At 27.5% G+C, this 15,000-nt stretch overlaps 2 long non-coding RNA genes across 2 annotated transcripts; one reads left to right on the top strand and one right to left on the bottom strand.

The window, feature by feature from the left end:
- Positions 1–977: 977 nt before the first annotated feature.
- Positions 978–2,591, bottom strand: LOC129958361 (uncharacterized). The gene is made up of 2 exons (XR_008783216.1): positions 1,372–2,591; positions 978–1,211 (listed from the first exon to the last, which is right to left on the bottom strand). It is a non-coding gene; the product is annotated as an uncharacterized LOC129958361 (long non-coding RNA).
- Positions 2,592–5,507: 2,916 nt separating this feature from the next.
- On the top strand, positions 5,508–14,641 carry LOC129958360 (uncharacterized). Its single transcript, XR_008783215.1, has 3 exons — positions 5,508–6,819; positions 12,853–12,942; positions 14,491–14,641. It is a non-coding gene; the product is annotated as an uncharacterized LOC129958360 (long non-coding RNA).
- Positions 14,642–15,000: the final 359 nt, after the last annotated feature.

The following is a 15,000-nucleotide window of genomic DNA, read 5'->3' as shown; positions in this document are numbered from 1 at the left end:
TTTATCATTTTTAAATTGAGGCACTTTGTTAAATCCCTTCCTCACTTCTCCTTTCATCCTTTGGCATGGCTAGCCAATTTAATTATAAGGATAAAAAAGAATTAAAAAAAAACTCTCCCCAATTACATTAAATAGATGTCTAATCATAAGTATCTAGTGTTTTATATTTTAAATAAGCACACACTATGTTTTATGTCACTAACTGCTTCCATTTTCAACCAGAAAGGAAGATGAAAGTCCTTTGATGTTATGTGCTACCCAATGCCCCTTCTCCATAACTAGGAAATAATTTTTAAACTATATTTTTGATTTAAAAAAATCATAAATTATGTCTTTTTTTTTTCTTTTTTCTATACTTAAGAGCATCTACTTTGAAAACCATTTATTCAAGAGTTTTGAAGAGTGTTGCAGAATATAATAAAAAATAAGAGAAAAAAATCCACATGGGAAGAATGACTTCAATGCACAGGAGTAAGTTTTAGAATACACATATAAAGAATAACTTCAAATCCCATCAAATAACAACTCTAGTTTGATTTTATGAAAACTTTGATTAATATATGTGAATACATATAACATGAATTAAAAAAAAATCAGGATTCTTTGGCTTCAAAGGTATGAGGTTATTCATCTTCTGAAAATGCCTCGATACACAAAAAAGCAACTTGTAAGTACTTTTTTCAACTACTTTAATTTTTAATATATATATAAAAAATAAATTGAAAAATATATAACTTATAATAGTTTCATGAAATAAGTGCTATTTAATACCATAATAGCATTAAAATTTTATGCCAAATTAATACAAATTATTTTAACCCCATACAAATCCTGTTGGAATGTTCTAGTGCTTTTTCCAAAGCATTTATAAAAAAAAATTACAACTAACAAACATATTTTTGAAACATGATAATAATAAAATAAGTAAATTAGCTAGAAGTATAAATTAACTTGGAACAGATACACTCTTTTTAACACAGTGTGTCAAACTATGCTTTATTTTTGGATGATTTTTAGGTAACTCAGAGAAAATTCCACATGCATGTTCTTTTAAGACAGGTGATAATACTCGCTTCACTGGTCTTCCATTAACTTTAGTTTTTCTTCCACTATAAATTGATTTTCTTCTTGAAATTACTATAGGTTGGACAGGTATTTGATTGCCTCTCCTTCTGCTGCACATCAAAATTCTGCTTAAGTAGTTAAGATTTCTAAAAGGAGGGGGAAAAAAAAAAGAAGAAATCTAAGTAAATTTCTTTCAACTTTCATCATACAACTGAAGAAGTTAGTGGAAGAAAGTTCTACATGACATTTGAATGAATTAAAGAAATTTAGCTTTAGAATATATAAAAATACAAGAAAGCCACTTACAAAACCCCTTTTCATATTGAAACTATCTTATAGAATTTTCTAGAGAATAGATTCTAGCATATTATTAAAGATGAATGTATGAGTTTTCAAACTTCCATTTGACACTTTCTTCAACTAAACCAGACCAGACTGCTTTCAACACATGAAACTGACAAAGTAAGTTCTCTTTCTTTTAGATCATCATCTGCCATTACAATCAGTGGCCCATTTTGCAAATAAAAAACATTTTTCAGGAAAACACTCACAAAGAATTTCCACTCCTTCATGAAAAACAATAGTTTCTTCTGTATTTGTGATGATGCACCCAATATGTTCTCCTCCAGCTACACCTGGAGACATAAAAAAGTAAACACGACGATTTAATCTGTCCATGTGGCCAGATGCATCAACCATTATCTATCTTGAACCAAGAAAATCCATACTTCGCATCATTATCAGAGTCACTATAACAATTGCCAAACTGTTCTTTTCTTTTGAAAAAGCAGCTTTACAGAATGGTTGCTGATTGTAAGAAAAAAATATTTTTCAATTTCTCTGATGATATCACTTTTTTTTCATCACCCATAGATTTTCGTAAATTTATTATTCGGCAAGTGATTTATGACAGATAATGATGGTAGCTTAGAACTGTCCACACATGCTTCTTCATAATCTTCATTAATATGAAGCTTTAATTTTATTTGCAACATCTGTCTTGCAAAAACTGCGGTATACCCTAATTTAAACAACTCTATCAGATGCTTTCATGTTAGCTCTGATAATGGTTTGAACTTTTTAACAGCTACACTATCAAGCAAATTATTATGCAAATACAAAAGCTTGCATAATGTAGGAAACTCTACAACTTCTGGAAGTGGTTCTTTGTGTTTTGGTAGTGAAAAGTAGCTGTAAACAAAACAATTAGAATATTTTAACATGGATTTTATAAATTCCAAAAATAAAAGCAAAGCAAACTTAAGATTTTCAAAATATAATTCATAATAATATTAGAGATAAAAACTTATTATTGAAAATATAAGAAATAATTATTGATATTGAAAAATAATTAATTAAATGAAGGAGATATTAGGCATTAACACATATTAAGAAAAATGTAATCTGATTTTTTAAAAAAAATTAGTTTTATAAGTAACTAAGTGACAAATAAATCCAACAATCACACTAAATACAAATTTCTTATCTCAATCTTTTGACAACTCATGATAAAAATGTATAATAAATTCAATTTTATTTCTATGGAGCACAGGTTTAATCATAAAAATGAATTCATTAGTTAATTATTGATGAAGTTTTATATTAGAAGCTTAGATCACAATGTTTATAGAATAGGATAACCATTAGTTAAAAGTTACGAAAATAAAAATATTTTTCATGTACAGATTATATACATTACATGACAAATCAGAAATGTTTTATGTTTATTTTTATTTTATGCTTATGAATTTAATTTATATTTGTAAGCTATTAAAATAATTCAGAATTTCTTTTTAGTTAGGAATTTCATTTTACACTTAAGATATGTAATATTAGATAAGACTGGATTATGAAATATTGAAATTTGCTGCAAAGGTACTACATAAAAGTTTGAAACTTAAAAAAAAAAGAAAAGAAAAAAAGACAGAAATTTAAGGGCAATTCTTAAAAAGCCAAACTATGGAAATGTTGTTCCTGCATTGTAAAACACAGTAAAAATATTTTTTTTTAAAACTGAGTTCAAAAGCCAGTGCTTACCACTGTACATCAAGTATCTGCAATCTGTTTCTCAATAAATACCATCAATGTTTCATATATTTTATTATATATATTATTTGTTATTATTATAAATCAAATTTAAATAATTAAAACTTACCTTTGAATAGTAATTTTAAGAATTGCAAAGCAGCAAGTATTTTTACTTTCTTTCTTACATTTTAGTAACTGTAAAAATAGTTTTCATATAATTATTAATAATGAGAGCATTAAGTGTGGATGAATTTCAGTAGAAGAAAATACATATTATTTATAAAGTATGAAGTAGTGTTTTAAAAATTCCAACTAATAATAAACCAATCTTAAGTCTTTTTTTTTTATTATTTTATTTTAACAATATTTTAAATGTGTCTAAAGATCATAAATTTATTAAAATCATAAATAAATCAATATTTTATTTCAATTCTTAACCCTTCATTGGTTGCAAATGGCCTATCAGGTACAGCTTTTAAATTCAATTCAGGTCCAGATCTGAAATTTTAAAAATGTTTTCTTAACATAAAATGTGCTCTTATTAATGAAATGTGCATTGTGAAAATCACAAATAACAGCACACACAAAAAAAAAATCACTGGATTTTCTTTTGTTCATCGAACTGATCGGAAGATTGAAAATAGAATGAAAAGAAAAAATATTTCCATACCAGGAAAATACATATAAACTATGCACCATTTGCTAAGTGCTGTGTAACAAGGGAGGCATCAAATATTATTCATGCCTCAAGCAAAATGAACTTTAGATCAGACTTTGGTTAAAAATATATGTCAATATATAGTACAGAGTATGGAAGCTCTAAAACTTTTAAGAATTTGTAACATTAAAACAATTTAAAAAACATGAATAATAAAAATATTAGAATGAAATTTGCTGCAATTAAATATATCTGTAGCTAGACAGATACAAATATGTCTCTTGCCACATGCAAATAAACTTTAAATCTAACCTTGTTATTATCTAAATAATAAAATAAAAAGTGTCTAAAATCACACATGTAATGCATTTGAAGCAATAAAATATGAAATATTAGTTATTACTTGTCGCACATTGTACTGGCATATTAAGTCACATTTATAAACATTAAGGCACCCAGTTGATTTGTGTATTTTCTGAAAACGCCTGTTTCTGATTTTTATTCATATTCTTTAATCCATTCCTAACATATGTTTTACAAAAATGCAAGCAATAAGTATTCAAAAGAGATATATGAACTATTTATATATTTATAAATCTTGATATTAAGTTAATAACTAAACAGAATTCAATTCTCTGTTTTCTGAAAATTCCAGTTTGCCAAAAAAGAACTTCCTAAAAGTTTACAGCTCAAAGAAAAGTCAGAAATCTCTGGCCAATCCTTAAAAAATGAAACCATTGGGAATGTTGTTTCTTCATTGCAAGATAAGTCAAAAATATTGTTATTTTTATCCATAAAAGAGTTGAAATATTCGAGGAGCAACTGGTGCTCACCACTTTACTACATTTATCTCTTTCTTGATACATACCATTAACGTTTCATATTTTAGAATATGAATTTATAAGTGAAGTAATTTTTTTATTGCCACAAGTAAGAATTTTATCTAAATTTGAACTCTTTTTTTTAATAAAATTATATATTTTGCTTTCAGTTAAACATAGATAAATTTTAATATCATATTTAAATTTAAAAAATCAGCAAAATAAATAATTTGATTTTTAATTCATTTATTTTGAATCTCTATGGATTCAATATGTCTCCTCTTGTGATATTTCTTATGCATATTCAGAGTGAATTGAAATGATTTCTATACCATTTAATTTCATTGAAAATACCTTAATAAATATAATACATTTCCAGATAGACATCTAATGGTAATAATTTTAATATAAAATTTAAAAAATAAATCTCTTCTTGCACATGCATATTCAGTAGGAATTATAATGATTTCTATACCGTTTAATGTCATCGAAATATCTTAATAAATATAATATATCTGCATATAGATATTTTATGGTAGCTTATAAAAGCTTGATTTTCAAGTCTTATTTTAATAATTCTCCACGCTAATTATTTATAATATCGGGAATACGGAAAACAGCCAAATTTCCATCAATCTCAATTACTATATACTTATATTTCTATGAAGATTTATTTTCTCCGTTTTGAAAAAGAGCAGACGAAACAGAACGCATAAATTAAACTAAATAACACGTATTGGTTGCAGCAAATACAGCACAGAAAATTCTGTGAGAAAGAAATCTACCAATTAGAGCACGTCGGTATCCTTTGTCTGTACAATTGGCTAACTCCTGCAGTTTTGTAAACAAAAACTAGTCTCTTCTTCTTAAACCTTATCCCTACGAAAAAATACGTCATTCAATGGACTCGTCCGTCTCATTCACAGCGTGTTGTGCTTTAGATGCTAGTGCAGTTAGTGTGAGGAGAGGCGGGTGTACTAGAATTGAACCCGCTGAAGGCGATTACGAACCAATTAACGGTATCTAATTACAGAACTAATATTATGATGCCATATTGTTTGTTTCTAATTATCAGAAATATCCTAACTATGATACAATGGATCGTTTTGTACTCGCTTGCAGAAACTCCGAAGTTGTGTGGTTTTCTGAATCGGAATTGCAAAATGGCGAATGAAGAAACATAAGCTGATGTTATGATTCCATTGTTATTGGATTCGTTGTTCGTCCAGTTGATATAGACACAACCGTATGTCATCAGTATGTCCTAACCGGCCAATCTTTGCTAAATAATTCCAATGACTCTCTTGGGGTAAGAAATCAAAAATGCGAGTAATCCTTATTGGACTGTCCGATGAAATTATTTTCGGATTTATAAAGTGTTCACATAACATTTGAGACCAATGTATATATCGTCCATATGTAGTATCGTTGGCAGTAGAGATTCCGAATTTGTTTTTTGAAAAAAATAAGCTGATGTTATGATTCTGAAACGTTTATAGTTATTAGAAATATCCGACTGTTGGCAGTAGAGATTCCGGATTTGGTTTTTGAAAAAAAGAAGCTGATGTTATGATTCCATTGTTAATTCTTTCTGAAACGTTTATAATTATCAGAAATATCCGACAATTGTCAGTAGAGATTCCGGATTTGTTTTTTGAAAAAAATAAGCTGATGTTATGATTCCATTGTTAATTCTTTCTGAAACGTTTATAGTTATCAGAAATATCCGACAATTGTCAGTCGAGATGTCGGATTTGTTTTTTGAAAAAAATAAGCTGATGTTATGATTCCATTGTTAATTATTTCTGAAATGCTTATAGTTATCAGAAATATCCGACAATTGTCATTTGAGATTCCGGATTTGTTTTTTGAAGGGAAAAAAAATAAGCTGATGTTATGATTCCATTGTTAATTCTTTCTGAAACGTTTATAGTTATCAGAAATATCTTGACCGCTGGCAGTAGAGATTCTGAATTGGTTTTTTGAAAAAAAAAAAAAAAAAAAAGTAAGCTTATGTTATGATTCCATTGTTAATTACTTCTGAAACATTTATAGTTATCAGAAATATCTTGACCGTTGGCAGTAGAGATTCCGAATTTGTTTTTTGAAGGAAAAAAAATAAATAAATAAGCTGATGTTATGATTCCATTGTTAATTATTTCTGAAACTAATAGTTATCAGAAATATCCTGATCACTGACTATAAGTGACTACAAAAACTTCGAAGTTGTTTTCTGAATGTAAAAAGGTGAAGTATTCATTTTTTCCCTTTAAAGCTTCTTAATCAGTAGTTGATGAATCTAATATAAATTCTAGTTGCATGTTTTAGAATTTTATTTTATTTATTTATTGCATGTGTGAACTTAAGAAAACATTAGTTTAAATGCTTGTTAATTTTTTCATGTTTTATTTTATTTTTGTAATATCTACCTTTGGTTACCATCTGGTTCAAGCATTTTCTGAGATATAAAATTTGAAATCTTTTTAAAATAGTCATTATTGATTTATTTTGTTAATAATTTAAAATTGTAGCTGTCTGTTGACATAATTTTCAGTAGAAATTTCTGAATTTAAGGAACTACAGTTTTTGAGGAAAATGATAAAATTGAAGATTTTAACTAATAGTCACTTTAAAATAAATAAAATGTTTAGGGGAATGTGAGTTTTCAGATGGAAGAATTTATTTCAAATTAAAAAAATGAAACTCATTTTTTTAAAATAAGAATAAAAAAATAAATGTTTTGAGTTGCATCTATTCAAATAACCAAGTTTTCAGTAAGTAAATTAAATATTATGTTGACAAATATGGAAATGAATGCATTTATCCACTGCTACTTTTCAAATATTCTTTTAGAATTCTTATTTTATTGAAAACATTTGAAATATGAAAAAAAAAAAAAAAAAAATACTGCAATACTCCTTATAACTTGAACCAATTCTAAAGAGTTTTTAAAGGATAATCTTATGCAAACAAAAAATTTTGATACATTTATAAAAGAAAGCCTTTAACTGGGGAAAAATATATTTAAATGTTTCGTTTATTTGATGTTTCACTATCTGTTTCAATTTGTAATATTCTTATTGAGTTTGTTGAAAGATTACCTTGGCATATTATTTGATACAATATTAACGATTTTGTATAAGATCTCACTAAAAGTTTTTGTTCCATTATGATTAATAGCAATGGAGACATTTTTCTCTGCATTTTAAAATGTATACCTCCCATAAAAAGTTTCAAAAAATTAAATTTAAAAAAATCTAATAATCCACTACTACTTTTAGTGAGTAACCATGAACTTTTTTTAATGCCCTTTTTGCTCGTTTTTCTTCTTTTTGTCTCTAAAACTTTTCTCCTGTACTACCTTAACAGCAGATCATATTAATTACATCATTAATTTTCTGAAGTATAGTGCACTAAGCATCTTTTTGATCCTTGAAATACTTTGTATAATTCAGATAAAAAAAAGTAGATTTAGAAATAAATAAAATGACAACATTGTTGAATTTGTAACAAAGGTAGTAAATTTAACTGTGTAAATTTAAGGATGTGAAGGAAATAAATATTTTGTTATGTCTGGAATTAGTTATTATGACTTGCACCAAGTCATTATGTTATGTTGTAGTTATAACTTTTTTTAAATTTAAAGCCTTATTTTTATGATAAAAATGGAATAGGTTAAATTAAAATCAAAGTGTGAATGAAGAGCTAAACTTTAGTAGGTAATTGCTTATTGAATCCAAATTATTATATATATAATATGTATGTATATATATTCTTCTTGACGAATAGGTATTGGTGTTTCTGAGTGATTTTTTTTTATGATACAAATTATTTCTATGATGATCTTTAATTAAATCCTTTCTAAAAGTAATTTGACTTGAAAATTTCAACATTAAATATCTTTAACCTTTAGCTTATGGACGGTACAACTGTTATACCCGATTTTTTTACCTTTCCTTACCTGCAATGAGTTTAAATTTTGTTCTCCCACTTGAACTTTCCAGCTGAACCCTAATTGCCTCGTAAAGTCCCTTCCCCTTTGTGTCGCACCCCATAGTGTCAGGCGATTTCATCCAGCATTTGTTATAATCATTGTTGGTGCTAGTAAGTCTTGTGAACCCTGCTTTGGCAGCATTTTTTTTTTTTTTTTTTTTAAGTAACATTCCTAAGAGGTATGGAATGAGTTTGCATAATTTCATTTGTAAGTAGTGCTTGATTGAAAACTTTCGTCTTTTCCCCTGTTTCTTAATTTTTTTAACTTTATAAATCCCTTCATATTTTCACTTAATATAATTTTGTAACTTTATAATAATATATGTTTATTGTTGGGTCCATCCAGAAATAGGGATCAAATATTTAGGGATAGATATTTAGACCATCTATTCATCTAAAAATTTGAACCATGAATTAAATTGAAAGAATTTATTAAACATTTGAACAAGAAGAAATACTTGAAGTTTCATTTCTGATGGAATGGTATTATGAAGATAATCGACACCTTAGACAAATTGTTACTTCTTCGCTCCCATTCGTCACAAATAATACAGAAACTCTAAATGGAACCTCGTTTTTATTCTCATTCTGATATTGCATTTTACAATGAAAAGTGACAAAACACTTTGTTTTATCTTCATGCTTACCTCCCCCCTTACTGGAGCCTTGGACCTATATACTTTCCTATCACTAATGTATTTGTCTAACACAGTATTAAATAATCCACGACTTACAATTTTTTCAGGTATAAATTTTAATACTTGAACTGGATATATTCCTGCTAAAAATATGTTTTGATTTTGAAGTATGCTGTCGGTTTTACCGTTAATTTTCATAATTTATGAAAGTGATTGATTTAATAATTTATACTTAATTATTCATTAAAAGTTATAATTCTAATTTTAAAATATTGAAGCAGGTTGTTAAAATTTATCAAAGATAATAATTACTTGTATTTAATAACGAATGCTGATCATTTAGAATGCCGGATATATTGTTTTAAATTTTTTGCTAACTACTTTTCAGCATAATATCGCAATGTAATCTTATGTATCGAATTTTAAATAAGCCATATCTAATCTTACTTCTTAAAAATTAATTGTCTTTCCTACGTATTAGTAAATTTTTCTGCATAAAAATAATTTTTTGTTATAATTCAGTTACTGATTGTCTGCAAAATTGAGCATATTTTTCAAAAATACTACACTGCAATGAGTAATTGAAATTCTCAGGAAAAAAAAAATGCTATAAATTGTAAGAATTGACAATAGAATAGGAAAACTTTACTATAATTATATTAAAAACCGCTCAAATATTTTAGGAATAAAAATTATATTTGATTTCTGTGAGCGCAGTATATTAATACTAAAACATTCAAATATGTTTTAATCTACAAAACAGCAGATGATTGTTATCTGTGTTATGCACAAAGAAATGGGAATATTTTTAAAAAGGAAATATAAACAATAAGGATCTTTATGCATGATATATAAATTGTCACGTTTTATCAAAATTGATGAGTTAGAAGAATAACAAAATAAAATTCACAATGTGTTCAAGCTTTATAAGAATTAAATTTAAATTACAAATATGATTGAAAAATTTACAATATTTTGTTTAATGTGCTAAATAACAATACAGCAGTTATCCTACTTACAATTTATTTATTATCATAATATTTAATTCAATAATTCCTCCTACAGAATTAGTAAACTAATGTTTCTGAAGAAGAAAAAAACTGCGATAAAAAGTTTTTCCCAGAGTTCAGACGTGGTAAAACCGCAAAAAAGCAACCTGGTTACGACGGAGAAGACAGATGACCAGTTATCACTACGGGTTGTCGAAATCGGAAAGGTTATTTCCAACAATCGCCTTTAAAAGAAGGGGAAAGCATCTTCAAGCTTTTCTCACTGAATGTCCGTATTCTAAGTAACTTTTCTGATTTTGGGTTCCTGAAGCTTAAAGGTTAAAATAGAGTTTGTAGTAAAATTAATACATTATTTCAGAAAGGATTATCATTAAATGTGAATGTACCCAAAAATATTTTCATGAAACATGAATTTAAGTATTTTCTCTACAAAATATATAAGGGGGAAAAAAGAATTAATATTGATGTATTTTATTCTGGAGGAAATGAGAAAATTTACATTGAGTCCAAAAATAAGTCAGATTTAGCAAAAATTAATTATACAAAAATGAAGACTGACATTTTCATTTTTTAAATATCTAATTTCACAAATTGCTTCTGTTTAGATACTGCTGTGCTATAGATATTTAGCATGTTAAGCATTAATCCCCCCACCCCTTTTTTTCTTCTTCTGTGAAATAATGAAGTTTATAAGGAAAGCTTAATTTAAAAAAATCTCCTGTAGATATTTAAAGTGAAAAAAATGTTGGGTCAGCAAAGAATTTTTTTTTTTAATGGAGAAAATATTTTGATAAAAAAAAGGGGGGAATAAAGAGTCATGTCTTTGCTTCTAGTGATATTTTGCTTGCCTTTATTGGTTTAATGTGCTTCATTGATTGATTGATGGAAATGGGATTTTCGGCAACAAAGACCGTTATCCCCTGATGCCAAAAGAGTGCATTCAATAAATATTGACAAACTTCAGAGATTGGAGAAGGATCTGAAGACACTGCTTATTAAAAACAGCTTTTAGAATAAATGCTTTAAATGAAGACCAGTATTAAGTTTTACAAAAAGATTTGACCTACAAGTTGTGTATTTGGAACAAAACGAGATGATCAATGTTTTTCTCAAGATTACAATTTTGGCAGTGAGGATAATTTCATAGATTAAATCTATTCAAAGAGCTGGATTCATAATCATCTGAGATAAAAGACATACAGTAATGATATCTTGTCTTCTATTTTTGAGCCATAGAGTAAGGGAAAACCAGATGAGAACATTGCCAATAGACTCTTGATATTTGCTATTATGGAAAATGTGACTTGTTTTCTGTTAATTAGAAATTAAATCTTCTGAAGCAATCCAGTTCAGCAATGGGTGTGACTCTGTGACTGTTTTTGTGAGAATGTCCTGGAAACCATACCAAGCATATTTTCTGATTCAATTTTCCCATTTTGCCAACTAATCTGTGAATGATTTTTGGAGATATGATTGTCAGGCATTTTAAAGCTTGAAGGATCAAATAGCTGTCTGTCAACAAAAGCAGATTGTTTCCCATTGCTGAAAGTTCATTCAGAGCTTGACAATGTGCCAAGGCTTCTGCTGTAAATATGGAATTGATGGTGTGAATTGTATAGACGAAGGATTGCTGCCTAGTGATACCTGCAATAGAAGTGAAAGATGGAGGTTTGGATGTGTCTGTAGCGATAATATAATATTCTTGAAATTGTTTGCATGCAGTTTCTTCAAAGAAATCCAATCTATAACTAGGTAGAGCTCAGAGAAATCTCTAATTGTTCATATAACTAGGTAGTTTTTTATTTTGAAAACTCTAATCTGAAAGATGAATTTCACAAAAATTGTTTTCATTAGAACAATATTTGTGGTCCATCTAGGCAGTACGAGTGCTATTCTAAGAGCTATGGTTTGTATCGAATTGAAGTTTTTGTATTGGTATATGCTGTAAAAATATAGACTTGAAATGGTTTTGGCTATGTTTAAGAGGTCCATTGTTCTGGAGTCATAAAATGTGCATCATATTGTGTCTAATCCCATTCTTTCCCTTTTAATGTTTGATTAAACTGCACATTTTCCCATTTATGATCATAAAGACACAGTTTTGAATTAAGTGTAAGATAAAGTTGATTTGTTTATTGTTATATAGTTAATTTCACACAATTAATCCAGGCAAAGTTAATTTTCAAAGATCAGTTCTGCTATGTATATGTAACATCATATGCAAGATTATTGGCTACTACACTATTTATTATGACATTTTTTTATCAATGCAAAAGTTATTTATTGGTAAAATCTGAAAATATAAGACTAGATTTATAAGATTGTCCTCTCGGATATCTCACTCACAAATTTTTCCTCCTAATTTGTCACTTCAAAATGTTGAAATTCAGTTCTTTAGCATTCCTGTCATTTAATTGCACTGTTTTCTGTGGATTTCGTTTGAGCTCTATATGCTTTAGAATTTGGAAATGTATCAATGTGTGACTAGATTTCAAAATATCAAAAACGAATCTGAGCATTGTTAGTAAATATAATATAGTGACAGATCTTAATTAATTCATTAGAAAATTTTATAAATTGTTTATATGAATTTTCAATGCATTTATCATTTAATGAAGTCTTTCCCTTTTTATTTACAGGCATTGCAGAGGAAGGAAGAAGGAATACGTCATATGTTTGTCGAGCGAGTGAAGGAGAAAGAAGCTGAATTGATAGATGCTTTGAGAGAAGTAATTGTTTATTTCATGTTTGAATTTTTGAAAACATTCAAATTAAATTCTATGCAATTTTTGCAAAAAGAATTTAATCATTAATAATAATGAAGAAATGGCAGCCTATTTTCCGTGCGATTCATATTTTCTCAAAGTATTTGCACAATTGCTATCTGGTTAAAAAATAGCATTAAAAATAATTTTGGGTAAAAAAGGAGGCAAGGCTTGTCAATTAATATATAAAAATAGAGAAAGTAAAAGTATTTTGATGACTTTTGAACTCTTCCAGTTGACTCTCTAAAATTCTGTAGGCTGCATTATTTATAGTGGGATTGTTTTTGCCATATTTATAAATCTTTTGCATTGTTGATCTTTATATTATGAGAAGGATGAGAATTGGTATAATTTCACTATAATTAGCTAACTATTTTGCTTCTAATTTCAGTTATAAGTCTATAAGACAGGCATATTTTTAAATTAAAAAAAAATAAAGATTACATTGTTTTTGGATAGTGAATTGTTAATATTCTTATCAGTATTACCTAATGTTAGATTTAACTGATGAGTAATGTCTCTAACTCAATAAAAAGAAGTGAGCTGTAGTTTTGTAAACGGTTTATTGTGAAACTCAACAAAGATTTATCAAATTATGATTTGATTAATGCTAATTAAATAATATAAAAGCATCATAAATTGTAATATTAGATCACACCCTTGCTTAAAAGGAGGTAAATGTCTACAATAATAAATATGAGAATTTCGTCTCATGAAGGAACATCTATCTCTTCGTCCAACTCGTACAAGAACCGTGTCTGAAGAGTCAGGGGTTTCCTCTTTCGCCACTCGGGGGGGGGGGGCACTGCAATTGAGCTTAAAAAAGTACCATATAAGAAATGTTTATTTTAACCTCAAAATGCCAAATAATTTAACCGAAATTGTTTTATACTTTAATTGTACCAATTTTGTCAAAAAGAAGAATTGTCATATATTAATTATTGTTCCAAAATACGAATTGGAGCTTTTTTAGGTTTGTCTTATTTATTATTCACAGTTGTATAAAAGATTCACGTTTATTTGCTGTATATTCATTCTCAAATATTTATTCAAATAGAGCCATATCATTTACTAGAACAAATAACTTGCAAGTCCACCAACAAAACACTAGAATGCAAATGCATGTTTAATGAGTTTGATATATGTTCCAGCTTGAACATTGTTATTGATATTTTAAATGATGGTTTATATCATTGAAGGAATATTCTAGTAGTTTAAAGCTTTACATTTTTCTGGTAATATATCCAACTTTCCTGCCATTGCTGATGATATTGAGTAGTTATCAAATGTTCATGTGTGGTATTTGGCAATAAGACATAAGCTTATTTTTGAGACGGCTTGCATTAGTAATATCATAAAAAAATCGTTTTAATTTTGTAATAATTAATATACCATATTCAAAATTTGTGATATTTCTTTTTTATTGTACACTTGTTTAAAAAAATGTTCACTCTTGTTTCATTTTTTAATTATTTTGAAGTATGCATATCATTATTAATTTTTTACTTATAGCATGCATAGTTTGGTGGTTTGAAGAAACAGCATGCAGAAGAGAAAAAAAAATTGGAAGAAGACAGAAAGAAATTAGATGAAGACATAATGAATTTTCTTTAAAAACTGGGAATTAAAATTTTTCAATCTAAAAATTGTTGATTTCTTAATACATTGTGAGAATAAAAGATAGTCGCCTCGCTCTAAAAACAAAATAACAGTATTTAGATTGTTAGACTACAAAAATTCATCCTTTTCCTTCTGTATTGATCGATCTAAATTACCCCAAAACTGAGGAAAAAATAACGATTACAAGCTACTTGAACACTAGTGGAATTACTGAAACTGAAAAAAAAAAGACACATTTTAGCAGTATTTTATGTTTGTGAAGGATAATAGAATTTTTCAAATAATACAAACGTTTTGTGAAAATTAAGAATTTTTTTATCCCCCCCCCTTCTTAATTAAGATGCCTAAAAGAAAGCAAAACTGTTTTGCATTAATTGCAAAACTAAAATGAAATAAATTAAA

This window comes from Argiope bruennichi, chromosome X1 (assembly GCF_947563725.1).
Source record: "Argiope bruennichi chromosome X1, qqArgBrue1.1, whole genome shotgun sequence".
NCBI lineage: Eukaryota > Metazoa > Arthropoda > Arachnida > Araneae > Araneidae > Argiope > Argiope bruennichi.
The sequence above is the reverse complement of the archived record's forward strand: the minus strand, read 5'-3'. Positions and strand labels throughout refer to the sequence as shown.